Raw genomic sequence first — 25,205 nt, 5'->3', positions numbered from 1 at the left:
AGTCTATGTTTGGGTAGTTGAAGTCACCCAATATAATGGTGTTTGGAGAGACCTTCATATTTTCCAGTGTTCTCAGGAAGGCCGAGTGGGGTTCCTGGGTTTGGGAGGGTGGTCTGTAGCAGGCTATAAACTGGAAGGCAGTTTTACCCACTGTTAGTTGCACATGGATAGTCTCTGATGCTTCGTGCTGTGCCACCAACCTGGAGGTGTGGGTATCTTTGACGAATATTGATACTCCCCCTCCTTTTGTGGTTTGGTCCAAGTTTTGGGGCCGAAAAGCATGGTATGAGGTATAACCTGGTAGTGCTGGGGTGCTCTCAGAAGCCTTGAACCAGGTTTCTGTTACTGCACAGATATCGATGTTCTCCATGCTAAGGAGAGTTTCGAGTATGTGCATCTTGAGGTTTAGACTTCTGGCGTTGAGTAGCATTACTCTTAGTTTTTTATCCCTTGTGATACCTATGGAGGTGGGTTTGTCTTTTGAGCCTTGCCTAAAAAAGGCACTATGGGGTTAGCAAGAGCCTTTGCCAATATCCGAAAGCCCAGGGGTGACAGGTGCAAGCCGTCCCTAGTGAAGCATCGTGGCTTGTCGAGCATGTCATCCCAGGCTGACAGGCATTGGATCCCCTTTAAATGACACCAATACTTAAGCCAGTTGTTGAAATTGATCGTCTTGCCTTCATATTGTGGCATCATCCTTGGTGAGGGTAAGATGCTACTCAAGGGCAGGGTCATACCGGCCTGGGCTACATACTCAGAGAGCTCCTCTATGTCTCTTTTCATGTAGACCAGGGAGGTACGTCTCAGGTCATTCACACCAGCATGGACAATGACTGAGTCATATTTGTACTTGCCTTGGAGTGACCTGAATGCTTGTGTTATGTGGCAGATCCTAGGATCGACAGGCAGCTCACCGTGACCTTCTCCTTGTTCAGCCTGGTGAGCGGGACATCAGTGTGCCTGATGATAGAATCACCTATTACAAGTGTATCAGGTGTGTTGTTTAGCCTTAAGGGCTGTGACTGTTCGGCACACTGGCTTTGTGAGCTATGTGTTGCATGTGTTTTGTTTTGGGGTAGCGGTTGCTTGGGTGTCTGCTTTGGAGGTCTCTGCTGCTTAGGCAGATTTTTATTTTGAGCCTCCGAGTATGTTTTTGTGTGTTTATGTGTTTGGTTTGCTGTCGTGGTAGGTCTATGTGAGACTGGAATTGTAGTGAGTGTGGTTTCCTTCTCCTCCTGACTGGTTACGCCGGTACTGAGTTGAGAGAGCTTAGCCTCCAGTTTGGCTATATGGTTGCATCTCTCACATGTGTTGGAATTTGTTGGGAGGAGGAGAGGGTTGTCTGTGTACATGAGGCAGTTGTAACATTGCCTCAAGATTCCCAGATTCACCAGCTGGACCAGAGAGGAGATTGACAAATGGCCTTTGGACATGCTAGAATAGTATTGGGAATTCCTTTATAATTGAAAAAAGGGCCAATGGGGAACAAGGTACTCAAGGGGAGTGTATGAGGGTGTAGTGCTTTTAATTTTTTAGTGCTGACTTAGTGAGCAAGTGCCAGGTAACTTAAATGCAATGTGTTACAGGTAACTTAAATGCAAAAATGACAAACAGTAACTTTCTTTCAAGTGAAACAAGGAAATAAGTACAGTAAGCAATGCAGATATCACTAGAGATCCACAGAAGTGCTGAAAAGCCACATTTTAGGTGAAATTAGCGTTTCAGGGAAATAACAAGCAAACAAACAACAAGCATACAAACAAAGCTAGATTCAGCAGGCCTGGATCTAGTCTATGCTGCAGCAAACAAGGTGTACCAATTTCAGTAAGAAGCAGTTCAAATATGCAGGCACTATAAGCCTTTAACCAGAAATTCCCAGCTCAGAAGGGCAGAGTCCAGCCTCTCCTCCCACAAGAGTGCAGACCACGAACCATCTTAATGTAAAATAACTGGCTTGAAGCCCAAGTGCTTAAACCAGAATTAATACACTTTTAGAATAACAGACACTGAGCCCTCAATCAGCAGTTCCCAACTTAGAAGGATGTAAGCTACCTGTTCTGCCACTACAGTGCAGACCACAAACCTTCTTAATGTAAAACAACTGGTCTGAAGCCCAAGTGCTTAAACTAAAAGGCTTAGAATGAGTTATACCAAGCAGTAATAAATACAATTGAGTACTTTTAAGATAACACAAAAGTAAAATAAAGTAGGAAAAAACACAAATACAGTAAAAGCAGATACGTTTTTTTTAAGTGGAAAGAGAGAAAGGAGTAGCAGAAACTAAGCTGATTGGCCTTCTTAAATGTTCTCCCTGTACTGGGTAGAATGAGGTAATGACACTAGACTGGGAGGAGGGTCCCAGATCAAATTTACACTAGGGGCGGGCAACTGCAAAGCCACCAATTATAAAAACACTATACCAACAGGCAGGGAGGGTGGGAAACAAACTGCAGAAATGTTTCTCACAGCTGAAAAGCAGCAGTGAGCCTTTAAATGAAAGTTTTAAACAGCTAAAGGAGCCTCTAGAAAAAAGAGTTTAACTGCAACAAGTTATCAGAAACAAACAACCCAACAGATGCTTAATAAAAGTGGACAATTTCCAATTAATACCTCACACACAGTGAAACTAGCTAGAAAAATACAAGTACACAAAGTGCTATAAATAACAAAGAAATAAAGAACAAAATAAACAAAAAACAGGATACTTAATGTTATATATTATAGCTCCGAGTTTCCTCCGTGTCTTTCCTTCGATAGGCTCAGTGTGAAATGGCAGAACACTCACAACTGAACTTCTTATGTAACAGAAAGTTGAAACCTGAGACAGCTTTTAAGAAAGAAATCTCAAAAGAACCAATGAGGTGCTTAGTCTAAGCTGTAGTCCAGGTGACCTCAGTCAGCCAATGACCTCAAACAATTCTCTCTCACTGAAATGCCTGATGGCTTTGGCTAAACCAAGATGTTCCTGAATATGTGCTCAGACACACAGCCTCCACAAACACTAGGCCCAAATACAAGCCTGAATATGGAAATGCTACAAATATCCCCACTACTTAGAACAAACTGCAGAAATGTTTCTCACAGCTGAAAAGCAGTAGTGAGCCTTTAAATGAAAGTTTTAAACAGCTAAAGGAACCTCTAGAAAAAAGAGTTTAACTGCAACAAGTTATCAGAAACAAACAACCCAACAGATGCTTAATAAAAGTGAACAATTTCCAGTTAATACCTCACACACAGTGAAACTAGCTAGAAAAATACACAGTACACAAAGTGCTATAAATAACAAAGAAATAAAGAACAAAATAAACAAAAACAGGAATCTTAATGTTATATATTATAGCTCCGAGTTTCCTCAGTGTCTTTCCTTCGATCAGCTCAGTGTGAAATGGCAGAACACTCACAATCGAACTTCTTAGGTAACAGAAAGTTGAAACCTGAGACAGCTTTTAAGAAAAAAATCTCAAAAGAACCAATGAGGTGCTTAGTCTAAGCTGTAGTCCAGGTGACCTCAGTCAGCCAATGACCTCAAACAATTCTCTCTCACTGAAATGCCTGATGACTTTGGCTAAACCAAGAGGTCCCTGAATATGTGCTCAGACACACAGCCTCCACAAACACTAGGCCCAAATACAAGCCTGAATATGGAAATGCTACAAATGTCCCCACTACTTAGAACAGACTGGAGAAATGTTTCTCACAGCTGAAAAGCAGCAGTGAGCCTTTAAATGAAAGTTTTAAACAGCTAAAGGAGCCTCTAGAAAAAAGAGTTTAACTGCAAGAAGTTATCAGAAACAAACAACCCAACAGATGCTTAATAAAAGTGGACAATTTCCAGTTAATACCTCACACACAGTGAAACTAGCTAGAAAAATACACAGTACACAAAGTGCTATAAATAACAAAGAAATAAAGAACAAAATAAACAAAAAACAGGATACTTAATGTTATATATTATAGCTCCGAGTTTCCTCAGTGTCTTTCCTTTGTTCAGCTCAGTGTGAAATGGCAGAACACTCACAACTGAACTTCTTAGGTAACAGAAAGTTGAAACCTGAGACAGCTTTTAAGAAAGAAATCTCAAAAGAACCAATGAGGTGCTTAGTCTAAGCTGTAGTCCAGGTGACCTCAGTCAGCCAATGACCTCAAACAATTCTCTCTCACTGAAATGCCTGATGACTTTGGCTAAACCAAGAGGTCCCTGAATATGTGCTCAGACACACAGCCTCCACAAACACTAGGCCCAAATACAAGCCTGAATATGGAAATGCTACAAATATCCCCACTACTTAGAACAAACTGCAGAAATGTTTCTCACAGCTGAAAAGCAGCAGTGAGCCTTTAAATGAAAGTTTTAAACAGCTAAAGGAGCCTCTAGAAAAAGAGTTTAACTGCAACAAGTTATCAGAAACAAACAACCCAACAGATGCTTAATAAAAGTGGATAATTTCCAGTTAATGCCTCACACACAGTGAAACTAGCAAGAAAAATACACAGTACACAAAGTGCTATAAATAACAAAGAAATAAAGAACAAAATAAACAAAAAACAGGATACTTAATGTTATATATTATAGCTCCGAGTTTCCTCAGTGTCTTTCCTTCGATCGGCTCTGTGTGAAATGGCAGAACACTCACAACTGAACTTCTTATGTAACAGAAAGTTGAAACCTGAGACAGCTTTTAAGAAAGAAATCTCAAAAGAACCAATGAGGTGCTTAGTCTAAGCTGTAGTCCAGGTGACCTCAGTCAGCCAATGACCTCAAACAATTCTCTCTCACTGAAATGCCTGATGGCTTTGGCTAAACCAAGATGTCCCTGAATATGTGCTCAGGCACACAGCCTCCACAAACACTAGGCCCAAATACAAGCCTGAATATGGAAATGCTACAAATATCCCCACTACTTAGAACAAACTGCAGAAATGTTTCTCACAGCTGAAAAGCAGCAGTGAGCCTTTAAATGAAAGTTTTAAACAGCTAAAGGAGCCTCTAGAAAAAAAGAGTTTAACTGCAACAAGTTATCAGAAACAAACAACCCAACAGATGCTTAATAAAAGTGGACAATTTCCAGTTAATACCTCACACACAGTGAAACTAGCAAGAAAAATACACAGTACACAAAGTGCTATAAATAACAAAGGAATAAAGAACAAAATAAACAAAAAACAGGATACTTAATGTTATATATTATAGCTCCGCGTTTCCTCAGTGTCTTTCCTTCGATCAGCTCAGTGTGAAATCATGTTCATTTTTCACCCTGTGTGAAATCATGTTCATTTTTCACCCTGTAAAACCATATCCAGCAAAAGGCAATCAAACCTGGTATAAGCCCTGTTTATTTTATTTAAAGACACCCTGTCATAAGGATTCTCATGACTTAACAGTTGAAACATCTTTGATGAATAATCCGTACTATACATAATTACCACTCCCCCACCTTTGACAGGTTTCATAATATGAATATTTCTATTTTTGGCCAAACTGAATAGAAGTTGCCTTTGTTCTGAGGACAGATTTTAAGGCTTAATGCTTCTATTTCTATTAGAAAGTAACCTAAATTGATTTTCACAGATCTTCTCAAAATCACAACTGTAGCATTAGGAGGGGGTTAAAAACATACTCTTTCTATGCAGCTCTGTATAACTGTCATTTTCATTGAAATTTTTGTCAGAGAAAAACAATTTTAAATTACAATTTTTACAAAGTAGTTTTAATTGAATAATCACATCGCATCTAAATTAAAATTAGGGATAAAGGTGAATCCCTTCTTGAATATACTTAAGTATGATACAGACCACTCCATCTGAGAAAGGTTAAAAACTTGAAATGTGTTCACTGCATTGTTGTCCACAATAAGCTTACAACTGCATTTACATAGACTCATTGTCTGGATTTTCCCTGGCCCCTGCCCCTGCCTTGAGAGTTGGAATAAAAGCTCTCAGAATTGTATTTGTACAATAAAGCTGTTGGTGGTGGTTGGAGATGCTGGCTGTTTTTTTTATTTACAATCTTATTTCCATGTGTAATGCTTCTCTGTGTTTTAATTTCTCCAGATTTGTAGCAAACCATATTAGTCAGAAGCACACACTCATACATATGTGTGTGTGTGTGTGTGTGTGTGTGTGTGTGTGTGTGTGTGTGTGTGTGTGTCTCTCTCTCTTTATGTTGTTGAATCTTTCGGCTTTTCCCGGTTAGGGGTCGCCACAGCGGAACTCCGGTCCGCAAATGATTGGCAGTAGATTTTCACATACCGAGTTGCCAGCTCTGACACACAACCTTCAACGAAGGTACGCCCATTCACGCATGTCTCTAGACAGAAGACGCTTTAGCTGGGAATCGAACAGGACAACGTCATACTGTGAGGCGACAACACTACCATGTATATATATGTATATGGATTCCTATTACAAGAACGAAAGTTCACTACTTCGAACTTGTAAGAGGAAGCCTCAATTCTGCGAAAGTTCACTTTAACGAAAGTGAACTTTTGCATAAGTGCACTTCACCGAAAACACCGCAGCACAGTGGAGGACATGAAAAACAAGCTATGTCCTCCACTATGGTGCGATAGTCATGGACCTTAGGGTTAGGGCATGGGTTAGGGTAAGGGGATAGTTAGTAAAGCTATCCCCTTACCCTAACACATGCCCTAACCCTAAGGTTTGTGACTATCGCACCATAGTGGAGGACATTGCTATGTCCTTCACTGCACTGCAGTCGTCACGGACCTTATGGTTAGGGCACAGGTCATAGTCTTAGAATGACCCGTGCCCTAACCCTTAGGTCAGTGAGTACTGCACGGAAGTTCAGTACAACACCCATTTGTTATACTGAACTTCGCGTAAGTGCACTTTCGATTAAGGACACTTTCGCTGCAGTGAGCATTCCATTCACTATTTCGAATTAGTGAAAATTCGATCTAGTGTATGGAACCCATATAAATATATATATATATATATATATATATATATATATATATATATATAGGTTCATAGGTTGGTACTAAGCTAACTGCCCTTGCGAGCCATTTTAAGCCTAGCCAATTATCTCTTGTGAGACTCAAACCCTGCACCTTGTGTTTGTAAGGCAAACACCTTAACCATTAGGCCACCCTCTCAATATATATAGATATATATATATATATATATGGATCTAGCACGTTTGCTCGAGTGATCAAACGACCGAAACCCAAACGGCCAGGCATAAATACGCGAAAGTGTTTTTCACCGAAGAAGCACTTTGCGTAAGTATGCCTGTTGCCGAGGCTGTACTACGGTGCAGATAAGGGAAATTTCCCTTTTCCCCACTGTAATGCAGTCTCGGTGGGAGAATATTAAAGTGGGGGGGGTGCAGGGGGGCAAAGCCCCCCTGCTAAAATGTAAATGTAGTGTTTTATTTATTTATTTTTTTTGTAACACGCTTTAACAAAAGTGCTTTTTCGATAAAAGCGCTTTCGTTAAAGTGTGTTTGGTTATTATGAATTTGGACTTTTGCTCACTCGAGCAAACGTCCTAGATATCCATCTATACATATATATATATATATATATATATATATATATATATAGGTATATGCATATTGTGTCTCTCTCTCTCTATACATATATATATATATATATATATATATATATATATATATATATTTTTTTTTTTTTTCACAGAATGTCCAGGATTTTTGCATGATATTTTTGCAATGTTCATCATAAAATTTGTGGTCTTCTGGCAAATTTGTGAGGATTGACGTCACTAAATAATGACGTACTTTTGAGTTTCTTATTTAATATCCTTCAAAAAATGGATGATAAAGTAAAACCCTTTACTGTATTAAGTTTCTAAGTTAAGACGACAATTTGAAATCTTCCTCTATTTGTAGGCTTTTGTCCCCCCATTATTTTTGGCTTTTTCCAGATTTCTTGGGCTAAGAGTTTGATAGGTATATATATATATATATATATATATATATATATATATATATATATATATATATATATATGGTGCCTATGTCAGAGTATTGAATGGTAAAAGACAACGTGCAATTTGAAAATAAAATGACCAAAAGAAACAGAAGAAATGACTGAAACTTCAGGGTAATATGGAATTTTACAGACAAGCATATGTTTTCCACATGTTATTTTAGGAAGCTTGTCCCACTACAGCTATCCCTGGATATGGTACAGCCCTCTGAATCCTGATATACATATAGATATTTCTGATTTTGCCATTTTTATTCATTCCTCAGCTGATGTGTTTGGATCCTAGACTTGGATCCGACTCGGTTGCTTCTACCAGATCCTCAGATTCAAAACTCTCGAGCTCCTCAGTTTACCCATAATACCCTACTAATCTAACATAGCTCAGATTTCATTTACTATCATTCAGCTTCAGACATAGATCCTGTTGCTCTTGAGCTTTGAGAGTTATTTTCAGAACAGTCATGTGTTACTTTAGAAAACCTTTTTCTCTATTCCTAATTTGACTTTCTTTTACCTCCCTTGCTATTTTGCTAGTGTCCTTTAGCTAATTTCTTTTTTTTAACTGTTGCCATTTTATTGGTACTTCTCTGTGGTACCATTGTTAGTATGCTGTTGTCTTAAAACCTTTTCTTACTCATTAGAGTATCCTTTACAATACCATTGTTGTTAATTGTTTTCTATTCCTTTCTTTCTTCTTAAAAATAAAATAAATATATATATATATATATATATATATATATATATATATATATATATTTTTTTTTTATTTATTTTTTTATACATAGTCTTAATAATTTTCTCCTCCTTGTGGACTTCCAGTATGACTTTCAAGCCTATGGTGTTTAAAAAGTACATTACCTGTGGGCATAAACTCTCTAACTCGGATGCCTGCAGGGAATGTTTATATTGCTTGAGACATGCTCATTTGCACGCGGATTGCACTATTTGCTTTGGGTTCAGTTCTTTAAGCCTTTACTGATCGACAAAACAAATTGGCGTTGAAGTGCCTTCTCCCTTCTGCTTCTTCTGCTTCAAAAGCTGAGGCTCAAACACCCTCTAAAAAATTGGACAAGGCTTCCAAGGATAAAGATTCTTGCAAGAGATCTCCAGTCCGCACTTCCTCATCGGCTCCTACATCGAAGCTTCCAAGTAAGATATCAGAAAAGTTGGATCCAGCAACTTTGGATCCACTTGTTTCTAAATCTAAAAAACCCCGGACCCGAACACCTCCTTTCCTTCCAGATCTAGTCACTTCTCGGCTCCCTTCACCTTTCTTGGAAAGATCCTCCTGCAGGCATTCAAGACCTCCATCTTCCACATCTTCTCTTAGGTCTTCCAGGTCTTCCAGAAGCTTATCTGAAGCTGCTGTGGATAGGATGATGGGAAAATTTCTCAGAGCTCAGATCTAGATGGGGATTCTTCCAGCTCCGGCTCCCACTGGATCCACAAGCCAACCTTTGTCTACTTCCCATTGGTCTCTCCTTCTATGCTCTAACCCACTGATTTGGAGCCCTCAGATCTGATACCTCTGGAGGGTGTTCTCAATGGATCCAAGGTGGTCTGTTCTTCTACTCCTGCAATTTCCTATATTCACCTGGCTACTAGTTTTAGGTTCATAGGTTCATAGGTTGGTACTAGGCTATCGGCCCTAGGGCCTATACAAGCCTAGCCATAACAATTCACTGGATATTTCTTCCCACAGTGTTTACTTCCCTGGACCCCTGCCTAGCAGGGCGACTGATATGATCCACGGGGTGAATTTCCTATCTCCCATCCAGTCGTCAAGGTTCCTTTTGAAGAGGGCCAAGGAGGCGCTCTGCTTGACATGTATGGGCAGTCTATTCCAGAGTATGGGGAGTCCCTGGGTCAGGAACCTATCCCTCCAGCATGTTTTGTTCATTGTGATGACAAGGTTTAGATCCCTGGAGTGTGTGGCTCTGAGGGATTGGGATTTTTTTAAGTGGAGCATGTCCAACAGCTCAGGGTTTCACATGGCCTTGTATATTAAGCAGAGATCACCTCTGAGTAGACAATATGCCACAGAGTATAGCTATAGTTTTTTTAGACGGTCAGCATATGGCATCTGCTTTAGGCCTGTAATTCTTTTAGTGAGGTATTTCTGCAGCCTTTCCAGCTGTTGCAGATGTCTTGTGAGGTGCATACCAAATGAGGTGTTATACTCTATAATGGGTCTAATGAGGGATAAGTACAGTGGGACAATGACCTCCTTTTTTTTGGCTGAAAAGCCCTTAGTGATGAGGTGTGCCACATAGAAGGATTTACTGACTGTTGTGACGATGTGGTTATCGAAGGTGCGACCACTGTCCACCTGTGTCCCTAAGTCTCTCATCACACTTTCAGTGTTTAGTGTACTGCCACCTATGTGGTAATTCATGGGTACATGTTTTTTCCTAAAGGGGATAACTATACATTTCTTGGCATTAAGCTTGAGCCCATGGCTCTGGCACCAAGCATCTATTTCTGTAAGGCCCTTTTGTAGAATATCCACATCATTTGGGGATTCAGTAATGGTTCCCAGTTTGCAGTCACCTGTGAACTTTGTTAGCCAGAGTCCCTTAGTGTTGGCCTGTACTTCAGAGAAGTAGATGCCAAACAAGAGCGGTCCCAGGACTGAACCCTGAGGTACTCCACTTGTCATTTGTCTGGAGCTGGATTTGGAGTCAGCTGCTTTTACAGTCTGGGTTCTGTCAGTAAGCCAGTTGGCAACCCATCAAGCGACATAGGGATTTATGCCCAGCTTAGTAAGTTTATCTATAATTCCAGAGTAGGGGATGGTGTTGAAAGTCTTGGCGAGGTCCAGATAGGCTGTGTGGACCGCCTTACCTTCGTCCACAGCTCTGGAGACTGATTCAAAGTAGTCAGTCAGGTTCAGGAGACAAGATTGGCCCTTCACTAACCCAAAGTGGGTGGTGTCCAGTGTTTGAAGGTTGCCAATGTCTTTGTTTATAAGTTCCATGATAATGGGTTCCATGCCCTTGCAGATCAGGCTCGTCAGACTGATGGGACGGTAGTTCCCAGGATCCAAGGTGGATCCCCCCTTGTGGAGTGGGATAACTGTAGCTGTGTGCCACTCAGTGGGCACAAAGCCTGAGGTGAGGCTATGATTAAACATGACACTTAGTTGAGATGCCAGTTCATTTTGTAGTTCATATAGTACACAGCCCAGGCTGTCATCTGGCCCCATGGATGCTGTATTCTTAGCTTTGGAGAGTGCTGTTTCTACCTGTGTGGCCGTCATAACCGGAATTTGACAATCTTTTGGTTTTGAGATGGGCCCTTTAGTGGGTGAGAGGGGGGTGAAGTTGGCACTAAATCGATCTGCCAGGATATTGGCAATATCCTTGGGATCAGTATATTTAATCCCATTCTGTTGTAGCTCAGAGCAGATTTGAGCATTGCCATTTAGATTCTTGACATAACTATAGAATGCCTTGTGGTTGTCTTTGGAATCTTTGGCAATTTTATTTTCGTAACTAGCTTTTGAGGATTTTATGAGGGATCTCAGCTTCTTACTGCGGCTGGTAAGGGAGATTTTTGCATCCTGGGATTTTCCACTTTTCTGCTGCAGTTTCTTCCTACTGCTGTATAGTTTTTTTATGGCAGGGGACCACCAGATTGGCTTCCTTTTTTGGAGGAGAGCATCTTGGTTCTGTTTGGGATGGCACTATTTATGCATGAGTGGATGTGCTCATACAGTGCCTTAGTGTAGGATTCAGCAGTCGAATGTTCAGATCCCGTCTGCATGGGTGTCATGAAGCTTGTCACTTCTGACTTGAGTAGCATGAAGTTAGCTTTGGAGAAGTTTTTTACAGAGGTTTCCTTACTGGGGGGTGGGGGTGGGATGTGGATGTCAAGGGTGATTTGCTTATGGTCAGACCTGACCAATGAGGGGGTGACCACTGTTGTGGAGCATCTATCTCCCATGTTGGTAATGACCAGGTCTAGGATATTGGAGTCCCTGGTGGGACAGTGGATTAGTTGATATAGGGCGTTGGAATTTATGAATTCCAAGAACCGTTGGGAAAAGGTGTTGGTACCTGAATAGTTTTCCCAGTTAATGGCAGGGTAGTTGAAATCACCCAGTATTAGGATGATTGGTTGGATCTTAATATTTTTCAGTATGTTTAGAAAGATGTAGTGAGAATCTTGGGGCATGGTGGGGGATCTGTAGCAAGCTACAATTTGGATTGCAGTCTTACCTAGTGTTAGTTGCACCTGGAGAATTTCAGATGCATTGTGTTGGGCAACTCGCCTGGAGGTGTGAATATCCTTGGTGAATATGGACACTCCTCCACCTTTAGTGTTTCACTCTGAGCCGGAGAACTCTCACAACTGAAGCATCAGAGCTGGATTGGGGGGAGGTTGGGATTGACTCCGAAGCTTTCAAAGCCATCTCTCCCCCTCAGGGCTTCAGTGCTGGAAAGTTCAGGTCGACCTCTTCCTTGGGTGGAGTGCTCTGGGGGGTTGTAAAAGCCAACATTTTGGGAATTATCGGCTGCTTTGCCTTTGACTTTGCTTTCCCGCAGGCATTCTTATTTTGAGTTTGTGGATGGAGCCTTCTCTTTATTTAGAGAAAGGACTTCCCTGCCGTCCTTAGATCAGACAACTTTATCTCCCTCAGTTCTCGGATCTGAGCCTCATTCACCCATTCTGCTGGGACAGCCAGCTCATTCAAGTCTCCAGTCGATCCTTCAGGACATCCTCATCTCTTCTGATACTTCCCCAGATCATCCCACTGAGGAAATCCCTTAGAAGGGGACATGTAAAAGGAGAGCCTCAGGAATCTCTCATGGAGGACACTGATTTCAATGAAGGGGAAGGGTCCCCCAGATCTCCACCTGAAGTTGTCTCCTTTGGGGACATCCTAGAGCTCCTAAAACAAAAGGGTGGTTGGTCCTCCGATACTCCCTCCTAGGAAGAATTGGTGTTCCTGGAGGCTTTTGGGACTGCCCATGCAACTTTTTGGGTGACTTCCTGGCTGATGAACTCCTAAATCTTGTTTTTTGCCGGGCATGGAAGGAACTGGATAATGTGGAGCCAGTCCCTAAACAACTTGACAAAATTTTAGCTCTTCCTAAGGACCAGGCACATTGGAGAAAGAGGGCCCTGGTTGATGCCATCGTTGTGGTGGCAGCCACCAAAAAATAGATGGCAGAGCAGAGTACTTCTATCCATGCCCCTAATAGGGAGACCAGGACTTGGTAAGCATGTGCATGCTTTAGCAACCTTTGCCCTCAGGTCACTGAATTACCTGGCACATTTTACAAGATTACAAAGAGATTTAATGAAAAAACTTTCCAAACCTCTTTCTGGGTTGATGTCTGCTTTGGACCAAAATAGAGTCTCCTTGCAAATGGCCACCCTGCAGTCAATTTGTAATACATCCATGAGCCTCCTCTCCTATGCAATGGAAGGTACCTCACAGGTGGTGGGTTCAGGCAAAGCCATTAGGAGACATGCCTGTGTGACTGTGATTTTGTAGAGCCCTTTAAGTCTTCGTTTATTAATGCTCCCTTTGATGAATCTTCCTTATTTGGCCCCAAGGTAAAGGGCATGCTGTCTAGATGTGAGCAAGAGGGAGAGACCTTGTCTGCCATAGGCATATGTTTTTCAAGTCCTCAAAGACCTTTCTTAAGGAATCAGTGGGAAGGTAGAAAAATGTGGTTTTGCAAATACCATGGTCTTTTCAAGACTCACGTGGAGATAGTTCCCCTAGACGCAGAAGGAGAAACTCAAATGGAGTACACTGCCTCTGTGGCAAAGGTGACCTGCAGAACTAGGGCTTCTGGGATTCCTTCTCGGACAAGCCCTACCAGCACATTTGAACGGAGGCCTGACTTTTACCCTCTGGAGGCAATCAAGGGCAGTTTGTCTATGCACCTAAGTGGGTGGCTACCATTTCAAACTTGCACCTAGGTGAAAATAACTCTGCCTTAGCTTCTTCTAAACTATGTAAAGCCTTTCTCAAAGGAACCTTTTTACTTAGACCTCTGTTAAAGGATCCTGCTCCTCCTTGGGATTTAACTTTTGTGCTTCAGACCTTGACCCAAACTCCCTGTGAACCATCAGCCAGGGCAGATCTAAAATTTTAGTCTTGGAAAACTATTTTTCTGGTTGCTATCACATTAGCTAGATGAGTATCAGAACTCTTGGCTCCGTTTTCCAAATCTCCTTTTTTCCAGAAAGACAGGGTGTCCTTGCAGACAACCCATCTTTTTTGCCAGAGGTAGCTTCTGAGTGCAACATTAACCAGGCCATTAACCTCCCAGTTTTCTTTCCAAACATTTCAAATAAAGGAGAGTACATGCTCCATCTTTTGCATGTGCATAGATAGCTTTGTTTTTATCTCTGTAGAACCAAAGATTTCAGGCAAATTGACCAGTTGTTTGTTTCCTTCTCTCCTAGCAGATTGAGCAAACCAGATTCCAACGTTACACTGGCCAAATGGTTAACTGATTGAATTTTCTTTATCTGTACTGACAGAGGATTATCCTTGCAAAGTCCCCTAGAACTCATTCCATGAGGTATATGGCAGTCTCTTCAGCTTTTTGGTCAAGGGCTTCCATAGATGATATTTGTGCAGCTGCAATTTGGACTAATGATCACACTTTTATTGCTCATAAAAATTGGATTTGGTTTTCAAGAATAGAACTGTCTTTGGCTCCGTAATACTCTGGGATATCCTTCCATGAGAGACACCTAAGTTTTGAGTAGCTGTTGACTCTGTCCCATCAGTTGAAGAATGAATGAAAATGACAACATCAGATAAAAAGTTATGTACTCACTATAACATTCCATTTGTGTTGTCCGTTTTCATTCTTCCTCACCTTCCCGCCCACCTATCCCCATCCCTTTGCTTCTTATAAGTCCTACGAGTTTTTCTCAGGAACCTTTGTGCCTTGTTTGAGTTCCAGCTTCTTTTCTTTGTTTTTTCTGTCTTTAATAACTTCATTAAAATGTGATCCCTTTATATCTAGGGGTAGCAGACTCAATCTGAGGTATGTTAGATTGGTGGACATTATGGGTAAAGGGAGGAGCTCAAGAGTTTTGGTTCTGAGAATCTGTTAGAAGTGTTTGAGTCAGATCCAAGTCTCGGATCTAAGCCCATCTGTTGACAAATAATGAAAACAGACATCAGAGGTGGAACATTATGGTGAATACATAACTTTTTTAACATCCCTGGGTGAATAGGGGGCAAGCTGCTACACCCCTGTACATTCCTTACTTCATTTAACATTTTCATTCAAAGATCAAAAAGCCTTGGGGAAGTTTCCATTTTTTTCCTGCTGAAATGATCTGTCAATGTATCTGCTGAAGATTCAAATTTCCCTTCCACACAGTAGAGTCGCACTGTGAATCCACAACTTTGGAGTAGAAGAAAATGCTTACTTTCTGTGCATAATAATGTATTTCTGTGTTACTCTAAGGTTGAAAGATGTAGGACTGAAAATGTGTCAGTTTATTTATGTATTTATTTCAAAATAAAAATGCTCATCAACCACCATGGCTATAAAAGCACGAAAACTTTAATAAAACAAATAAATAAAAGATAAGTGCTTTCGCGGCCCAAAACAATGCTACTTCTTCAGACTTAAAACACAAAGCTAATGCTTTCAATATAAAATAACAATAACCAATCAAAGTCAGTGGGGGAGGTCTTATAGCTTCAACACCGGTTTTAAAAGAGACATGCTCATTTAAGCCAGGAGGCTTGTTTCCCCATAGCCTCAGAATCCACCTCAGCTCAGTATACTCTGTTACATTGTATAAATCACCACCTCTAATGCTAATATCCATAACCTGAAGTACTAAAAGCTTAAACCAATGATCTTTCCCAAAACTATTGACATGTTTTGTCAAAGTCTTGGCCATTTTTAAGTTCCTAATATCTCCATAATGTTCTAACACCCTATCTTTTAAGGTTCTATTCATCTTCTCTACATAAAAAGACTCACATGCTATACGTCATGCATAGTACACAAGATTCTTACTCTTACAGTATGTGTAAGAATATGCATGCATGATCTGCCCGGTGGGAGGGTGTAGAAACTGTGACATACTCCAGATTTATTTACAAGCGGTACATCCCCTACACGGATAGGTCCCAATCCAACCAGTCACAGTGTAGAGGAATGTTTATAACAGAGTTGGTGCTTGAGTGACCTATTATTTTTGAACATAAACATTGGTCAAGGACCCAATACATCTTTCTCTGTCATCTGCCATAAGTACTGGCCAGTTCTTGTGGATGATGTCATATACAATTCCCACATTGCTGGAATAAGTCAATATCACCTTCTTGTTATTCCTTGTAACGTGTGTCGCAGGAATGTTGCTACTAACAGCATCTGAAAAAAATGGTCTGGCCGAGGTGCTTCTGAGGGATTGTACTTCTCTGATCACATCATTGACTTCACTCAAGGAATAACCTATTCCAGTAAAGTTCTCAGTGAGGTCCATAAAGACTCATTCAAGCTCGTTGTCGTCATCATGTAATCTCATAGCCCTCACCAATTTTCCCCTTTGGGGCTGCTTTCTTGTAGTTTTATACTTAATATCCTCACCGACCATTTAAAAGAAAATCATTTTGAGTGCTTTGTACAGACTTAGTGGTTTTCCCCTCCAGTCTTCAGGCTAAATGTTAGATCTGTATACTTAATTACATTTAGTGTGATATTTGATCTTGTATTTACTGTTATTCAAGTAGTTCTTGGTGATTGTAAGTCTAGTGTTGCTTCTGCTTTTAATGTTTTGACTTTCTTCCCCTTTAGCAATAGGATGTCAGAAAAGCCAAAAGTGTGTTTTTTGTTGACATAAAATCCCTGACCAGGATGCCAATTCGAAAGGTATATACTGTCTTGAGTCTTTGTACCTTGATGGGGACCACTGCATCTGTGCTGCCTTCGAGACTAGAGTGTTGACCAAATGATGAAACAAACCTGTGCCCAAAACACAAGCAGAAGTTCCCCCATTCCAGTCCTTTTCTTCTTCTTCTTCTTCTTCTTCTTCTCCTCCTCCTTCTCCTTCTTCTTCTTCCCCCACATCGGAGAAAGCTTCAGATAGGAACAAAGATGAGAGATTTCAGTAGAAGGACAAGGAATGGGAGAAGGGAAAACACAAGGAGAAAGACTCTTACATTAAACATTCCCCTAACTAATCGGGTCTGTCCTGTCTGGCTGTGAAGATTTCTTAGTTGTTATTGCCATCCTCAGCTTCAGATCCTGTGAAGATTATGTCTCCTATTCCTCCTTTCCCAGGGCCTAGCTTCTCTCCGAAACCTGTCACCCTCAGGTTTAGATCACCTTTCCTGCAGGAAAGGTCTTTTAACTCATTCTCTCCAGTACAGCTTTTTTGAGTGTGTACCTTTAACTCCCAGTGGGTGTGGCTTGAGCCTTTAAAAATGAAGTTAAAACCTTACAGTTCTAAAAAATACTCATTGATAGAGGTCAGATATCAATACAGTTGTGTTTGCCATTATGTATACTTCAAGATAAAATATTCTGATACCTTGTATGTAAGTGTGGTTTTGGAATTATTAGTCTATCCCTCTCTGATCTGAACAAGCAATATTTGATGCCTAGAGGTGCAGTAGGAGGTAACTGCATAAATGCCTGGTGGCACACTCAGCTATAATGAGAGAGTGTCACGAGTGTATCAAGGCCCTTGTCCATGACTTTGTCTCTTAGGTCAGTACAGTCCTCTAGGAGTCTTTCTGAGACTGATGTTTACATAATAATGATTTTTTTGAGGACACAGATACATCTGGGGTTCTCCCCATGCAGACTTCTTTTAGAGGACTGTGACTTGCCATATCATCCCCTTTGATTGTCTATCCCTCTCTGATCCGACCTTTGGTTGTGGGGCACTTAGATCCTAAGGAATGCCAGTAACAGATCCAAAGGACTTGAGTTCATCAACAACAACTATTTTTCTGACCTATTCGACTCCAAGTGCCTCGATTCTGGATGGGGATTAGAGCTGGAGTTGTGAGGGCAGCGTTGACTCTGAAGCCTTTAGATCTGTCCCTTTCTCTTAGAGCTTCAGTTCTCAACAACTCAGTTCTGGGGTCAGCTACAGAGCTGATTCAAATGGGTTCTTAGAGCTTGCTTTTATCAGGTTCCTTGGATCCTACACAAGAACTGCATCAGGACGTGTTTCAGCATCCTCACTGGAAGCCTTTAATAGAGTACTCTTGCCATCGAGGGAGCAGAAATCCACTCCCCATTTGCATCTCCCCTTGCCCCCGTGGAGTTTTTGAGGTCCTGTCTTCCTGTCACATCAGGACAGCCAGCCCCTTTCACCATCTGCTTCAGAGTGTTCCCCAGATCATCCCACTGGGGAAGTCCACCAAAAGTGTGCATGCAAAAGGAAGCATGTAGACTCCCCTCAGGAGTCCCACAACAAAGACACGGACTTTGATGAGAGGGAAGGGGTCCCCTTGGTCCCCACTTGAAGATATGTGCTTTGGGGAGATCCTTGAGTTACTCAGACAGAAGGAGAGAGGTGCTAACGCCAGTGCCTGCTGCCAGGTGGTATTATTTTTCCACGAGGCTTTTGGGGTTGCCCATCTACTTCTTGGGTGGTCCCTCGCACTAATGAACTGTCTTACCTGGTTTAAAGCAGTCATAGAAGGAGCTGGATGTGTTTGAACTTGTCCCCTGAAAGCCCAGCAAAATTATAGTTTCTTCTAAAGGCAGGCCGTGAGCAAGGGTCCTGCTGTAGGTTCCATGGTGGTTGATGATGCCACCAAGAAAGAACTTGCTTAGGAGAGCTGTACTCTTCATCCTCCTAACAGGAATTCCAAGGAATGGGACAGGTTTGGCAAGTGGGCATATGCTTCAGAGGCCTTCTCTCTCAGGGTGCTGAGTTACTTGGCCCATATTACATGCTTTCGAAGGTACTTGAATAAAGAGTTATCCAAGTCCCCTCTCCAGGTCCTAGTCTTCAGAAGATAACAAAAAAAAAAAAATCAGTCAATATGCAGTTGGTTACCCTCCAGGCCCTGTCAGATGTTTCCATGCACTTTATTTCTAGTCTGCCCAATGGCACATCAAGAGAGGCAGGCACCAGAATAACTGTTTGCTGGCAAGCCTAATTGCATTGCTGCTAATTAGAGGAGCACTTCACAGATAAGTAATTTCTTATTTACTGTAGTTGTTTTTCTGTAGTTTTCATTTATTTTTCTCCTCCCTGGCTTTTGTTACCAGAAAAAAGAGGTTATCTATTTTGTTCTTTACTAGTTGTCGTGCCTTGTGCCCTTTCCTTTCCTCGCTACCTAGTGGTTAGGTGCTTCTTTCATATACCATTGTTAGTATTTCATTATTTCTTGCTGTTCAGTAGCTGTTTGGGTATTGGTATTACCATTGCTGCTTTTTTATGGTCATTGATTGTGTTGTGGTGCTTCTGAAATATATCAGATAAACCAACTGAATTCAAAAAGTGCTCTTCATGTGGACACAAAATCCCAACTCAGACACTGACTATCAGTGTATTTACTGCTTCGAAGGTCATCTTACTAATTGCAAGATTTGTGCAGTTTTTAACCATAGGTCTCAGGTAGAGAGGAAAGGATTGCTTCTCTCCATGTCTTCCTCTTCATCGGAATCTCCTTCCTCATCTAAGAAATATTTGGATTCTACCAAGGAGTATGTGGCTGACAAAACTAAAGATTCAAGGCACCGTTCCTCCTCCTTCTTCAGGCTTGGCTCTGCCTGAAAAAACATCACAAGATCATTGGGTTCTACTGCTCCTTCAGATCTGACCCTACCAAAACTGAGGCCATCAGATCAAACTGTCCCTTTGGATCCGAATCAAGCTAAATCAAAGTCTGTACATACAAGGTCTAAATTCTGTCTCTCCAGAGCCTGTTGTTTTGAGGCTGCACTCACCTCTTTTAATGGAGACACCTAGAAGGATATCCTGAACACTCTCAACCTCTTCATCCCTCAGGTCATCTAGGCGCCTAACAGAAGCAGATGTGGACAGAATGATTGGAAAGTTTCTCAGAACCCTCTTGAGAGTTATTCTGGCTCCATCTCCCATCAGACCCATGAGTCTTCTTCCATTTCATCCCTAGCTTTTGACACCTACCTCATACCATCCCTTGGTTTCAGAGCCAAGGGACCCAAGAATTTTGAGTGTGTCTGTGCTGGATCCGAAGGTTTGGGCTTTGACATCAACACATTCATTGTTCCAGATGGCCCCAACTCTGTCAGAGCTGGAAGGATCTTGGAGTCGTAGGGTCATAGCCAGATCCAGGGGCTTGAGTTTGACTCTGATTTTTTTGGAGCCATCCCTTCCTCTTGGAGCCTCGGAAATGGACAACTTGACTCCAACCTCTGTGTCAGCCAGGATCCTGGGGCGGATTTGGATCAATTCTGCACAGGTAGCTTCACATCATGCCAGGTCGGGGCTTAGTTCTTAGTTCTCCTACGGCCTCTGCCTTTGAGGTAGTAGAGAGAGCATTTTCTGCTTCCCTGGACAAGACATCTTACCTCCATCGGGTCCACCCCTCCTCAGCTGTAAACTGTTGAACCTAAATCTTTTCATCCTGTCCCATTGGAACAACTGGTCCGGTCAAGCCTGGAGACACTTGTCATTCAAGACTCTGCTGGCACTTCTAAGTCCTCCTAGGAACCTCCCACCTGAGAGCCTCTTTGGAAGCATACATGTAAAAGGAGGCACTTAGACTTCCCACATGAGTCTTTAACCAAAGACACTGACTTTGATGAAGGGGAAGGGTCTCTCCGATCACCCCTTGAGGATGTTTCTTTTTGTGAAATCAACAACTTTTGAAACAGAAAGGTGTTTGGTCTTCCAACCCCTTCCCAGGAGGAGTCAGTGTTTCTCAAGGCTTTTGGAGCTGGCTCATCTATGTCTTGGGGGGGGGGGGGTCTACTTCAGAACATCTAAAACCCATAACATCTGATTTCATAACATCGAGACTAGAACATCTAAAACCCAAAACATCTAAAACCCATAACATCATATTTCATAACATCGAAAATGTGCATCAGAACATCGAACACTGCAAATCACATAAAAATAACATCCCCTCCACATATAACAGTACCAAACTACCAAACACATTTTTAACTACGTTTCTGCAGGGGGGCAACCCCCCCCCCATAAATTAAATATACCAACTCCGAGATCACACTACAGTGGGGAAAAGTTAATTTGCTAACCCCACTGTATAACAGTTACCATAAAGAATGTGCACATAATGTCCATATCACTTACCTGTATGACCTAAAAAAACACATACAGAATGGCAAAAAAAACACTATATAAAGAGGATTAATTCCTACAATATATAAATAATAACTATATAAATGAAAACTACAAGATCTCATAGTGATACTACAAGATTAACAGATTAAACTATAACATTTGCATATCTCCTGATACACTATTACATATTATACATTTTAGATGTTATGAAATTCGATGTTATGAGTTTTAGATGTTATAGGTTTTAGATGTTCTGGTCTCGATGTTATGAAATTAGATGTTATGGGTTTTAGATGTTTTGAAGGAGACCCATCCTAGGTAGTCTCTCCAGTGGATGAGATGGTGGACTTTATCTCCCACTAGGCTTAGAAGGATCCGGATGTCATGGAGCCTGTCCCTAAGATGCCAGAAAAGTACCTCATTGCACTGAAGGATAGTGCCCATTGGAACAAGAATCCCCCAGTAGATGCTGTGGTGGTAGCAGCGGCCACCAAGAAATAACTCACTAAACAGAGTTCTTTTGTCCCTCCCCTGTGCAAAGAGTCCAGGGCACTGGACAGATTTGGGAAGCACATCTACACTTCAGGGACTTTTGCCTTCAGGTCGCTGAAGTATTTGGCACACGTTAAGACATTTTAGAGAGAATTGATCAAGGAATTTTCCAATACACTCTTAGGGTCCATGTCTGTGGAGGAAAAAAAGAAAGTTTCTTTGCAACTGGCCACCCTCCCCTCCCTGTTGAATGCCTGTTCGAGGCTGATTTCTCATGCCTCAGTGGGTGCTTTGAGGGCTGCAGATTCAGGAATTGCTGTGAGAAGGCATGTCTGGATGCATCTTTGTGACTTTGCAGAGACCTTCAAGATGTCATTCATCAATGCTGTCTTTGATGTTTACACCTTCTTTGGCCCTAGGGTGAAGGAAACTGTTTCTCCAGGAGGAGGTTTCATGGGGCGACATTATCTGCTGTAGAAATAGGTTTTTCTGCCCCTGAAAGGACTTTCTTCTGGAACCAGAGAGGAGGTAGAAAGATGTGGTTCTGAAAGACATAAGGGTCTTCCCAGGACTCTTACAGAGACAGATGTTCATCGTGTTTCACTGTTGCAGTCATTACATTTGGGTAATCTGCTGGCAGGTTGCCTTCAGTCGGCCTGATTAACAAAGTCTTGGATCCTGCGTCAGTTGCTGTCCCTTCTTCCATGACATCAGGTCATCAGGGGTATAAAACATGGAGCCGACGCCATTACATCAGTCTTTCTTGCCGCACGGTGCCCAAAGCAGAAGTAGTTCGCAAGTGCCAGTCGGCCGACTCCTGAAATTTTCATTTTTGAGTTTCAGAACCGAAGTCTTCAACTTAAAGCTAAGTACCCCGTTGGGGAAACTTTTTCTTGCTCCTTACCGATGTCAGTAAAAGTTAATAATTGTATTACTTGTGGGAAGCAAATACCTCATAAGGATTTTCATTTGTACTGTATACCTTGCCTAGGCCCTGACCATGACGTACCTTGCTGTCGGTTTTGTGCTTTATTTAATCAGCGCACTATCCGTCCTCGGTACATTTTTGCTTCAAAATATTTCGGTTCTCGGTTTAATTATCCAGAAATGATGTCGGTTAGCCATCTGACTTCCAGAATACCGAAAAAATGCAAAGAAAAAGACAGAGACAGGCCGTTGAGGTCCTAAACTGCCGGCGATGCTTCCCCTAAGCCAGTCGCCAGTTAGCCGGTACTCAGTGAGGCACTTTTGCAGCCCCTGATACCAGCTACTTCTGATTCGCAGGCCTCTACTGAGACCCATTCGGAGTCGGGTAGGCTGCAAGATGCTTCACATATGGGACCCGTGGATGTCTATACCTTGGATGGGTCCGGAGCCACTGAGCAGGCACCGGCTTCTGAGGGTGTATTCAGGCCTACAGACTTGCATATTAAACTGACTCCAACTTCAGTGCTAAGGCCTAAATCTCGATCTATGTCTAAAAAAACCGATGCCCAGGCCACATGTTCAGGCCCCTATGCCTAAAAAACAGATGATCAAAATGGCTGAAGATTTAATTACTCTAATCAGGGGTAGTCAACCCCCCCCAAGAGGCCTAGGATTGAATTTGACTATGAATCTTCTGAACAGGACTCTGTTTCTTCTGACTCTTCTAATGATCTAGATTTGCCCATACCGACTTATGAGGACTCTGATGCAAAGGATTCCATTCCCTCTGCTTCTCCACGTGAAGATTTCTCTTTTGGGGAAACTTTACATACCGTAAGGGAGCATTTCCACTGGGAAAGTCAGGATTACTCTGAATCCAAAAAGAGGCTTAGAGATTTCTTTCTTCTTCCTCCTCAGCATAGGCCTTTGGATATACCTCCTGTATTAGATAGTGTTGATGATGTGTTTTCGGAATCCAGTATGGCCTCTGATTCCTTGCCTCCAGCCCCTAGCAAACCAGACAGATACTACAGGGTTCCTGAGTCCCACAAATTCCTTTTCAAAAATCCTGCTGCGGCCCCTGAAACCATTTCTCAGGGGCCCAAGGGCTTCTACTGCTAAAAATCCTACCCCTTCTGATAGAGAATCCAGGGCGCTGGATAGATGGGGTAAAAAGGTTTATACTTCTGCAGCCTTAGCAATCAGGGCTTTAAACTGTCAAATCCATATGCTAAAATATCAACAGCATTTCATGGGACTGCTTAAACAGAAAATTATGTTGATTTCTGACTGTGTGGAGAATAAAAACTTGCAGGATTTATTGCATTCAGCTGAACAAGTTGGCAAACATACTTTGCAATGTGGTTTTGATTCCTTAGAGGCCTCTTGTAGGGCTGCTGTTACTGGGTCTGTGCTTAGAAGGCATGCTTGGCTTAAAGAGCAATCTCTGCCTGATCATGTTAAAGCAAAACTTTTGGATGCTCCTTTGCAGCAGGACCGCTTATTTGGCAATATGGCTGAAGAAGTTCTAAATAAGATGGAAGATAAAGCTAAATCTATGCAAACTGTGAAAGATTTCTTACAAGTGCAACCTCCTAGATTTAGTAGGCATTGGCCTACTAAGAACTGATCCTTTCCAGCTCCTTCCAGAGCCACTACGGCCAAACCCAGACATTCCAAAACCACCAGGTTTCAGTCCCAAGGGACTTACAGAACTAAGCAATGGGGTGCTTCCACTTCCAAATCTGGAAACAACAAGGCACCACCCTATGGTAAACAGTCTCAATGACTTCCCTTTGAAATTACCATGCACTTACCTCTTAGCCGTCCCTTTGGGGGGAAAACTGGCTCTTCATTCAAGAAACTGGCAACTTATAACCCAGGACAAATGGGTTTTAAATATAGTGTCCCAGGGATACAGATTTCATTTCCACACGCTGCCAACTCCAAACGGGTGGCCAGCCCTGCCCCCAAATCATTGAGCAGTGGCTCAGAAACAAGCACTTTATCTCCTAAACATGGGGGCTATTCATCTAGTGCCAGAAGAGGAAAAGGGACAAGATTTCTGTTCCAGACTTTTCCTGGTACCCAGAAAAGACAAATCATGGCATCCAATTCTGGACCTGTCTACTCTAAACACCTTTCTGGACATTCCAAAATTCATGATGCTGACTCTTCACCAGTTACTTCCTATGCTAGGCAAGGATGCCTGGTTGGCAACTCTTGACTTAAAAGAGGCTTACCTGCATATCCCAATCAGGGAATCTTGCAGAAGATTCCTACGCTTCAAAGCAGGCTGCATGCATTATCAGTTCTCTGCACTGCCCTTTGGCCTGTCTACTGCACCCAGGGTATTCACAAAGTGCCTGGCTCCAGTAATTGCATTTTGCAGGCAAAGAAATATTCAACTATATCCATACCCGGACGATTGTCTAATTCAGACAGAAAACCAGGCCATTCTTCTAAAACATCTGGCATTTGTAAAAAGACTTCTAACCGGTCTAGGGTACACCATAAACGAAAAGAAATCTCAACTGGTACCCTCTCAAAAAATTACATTCC

This window comes from Protopterus annectens, chromosome 6.part0 (assembly GCF_019279795.1).
Source record: "Protopterus annectens isolate FY-2018-M chromosome 6.part0, PAN1.0, whole genome shotgun sequence".
Lineage (NCBI taxonomy): Eukaryota > Metazoa > Chordata > Ceratodontiformes > Protopteridae > Protopterus > Protopterus annectens.
Note: the sequence above shows the minus strand (reverse complement) of the source record.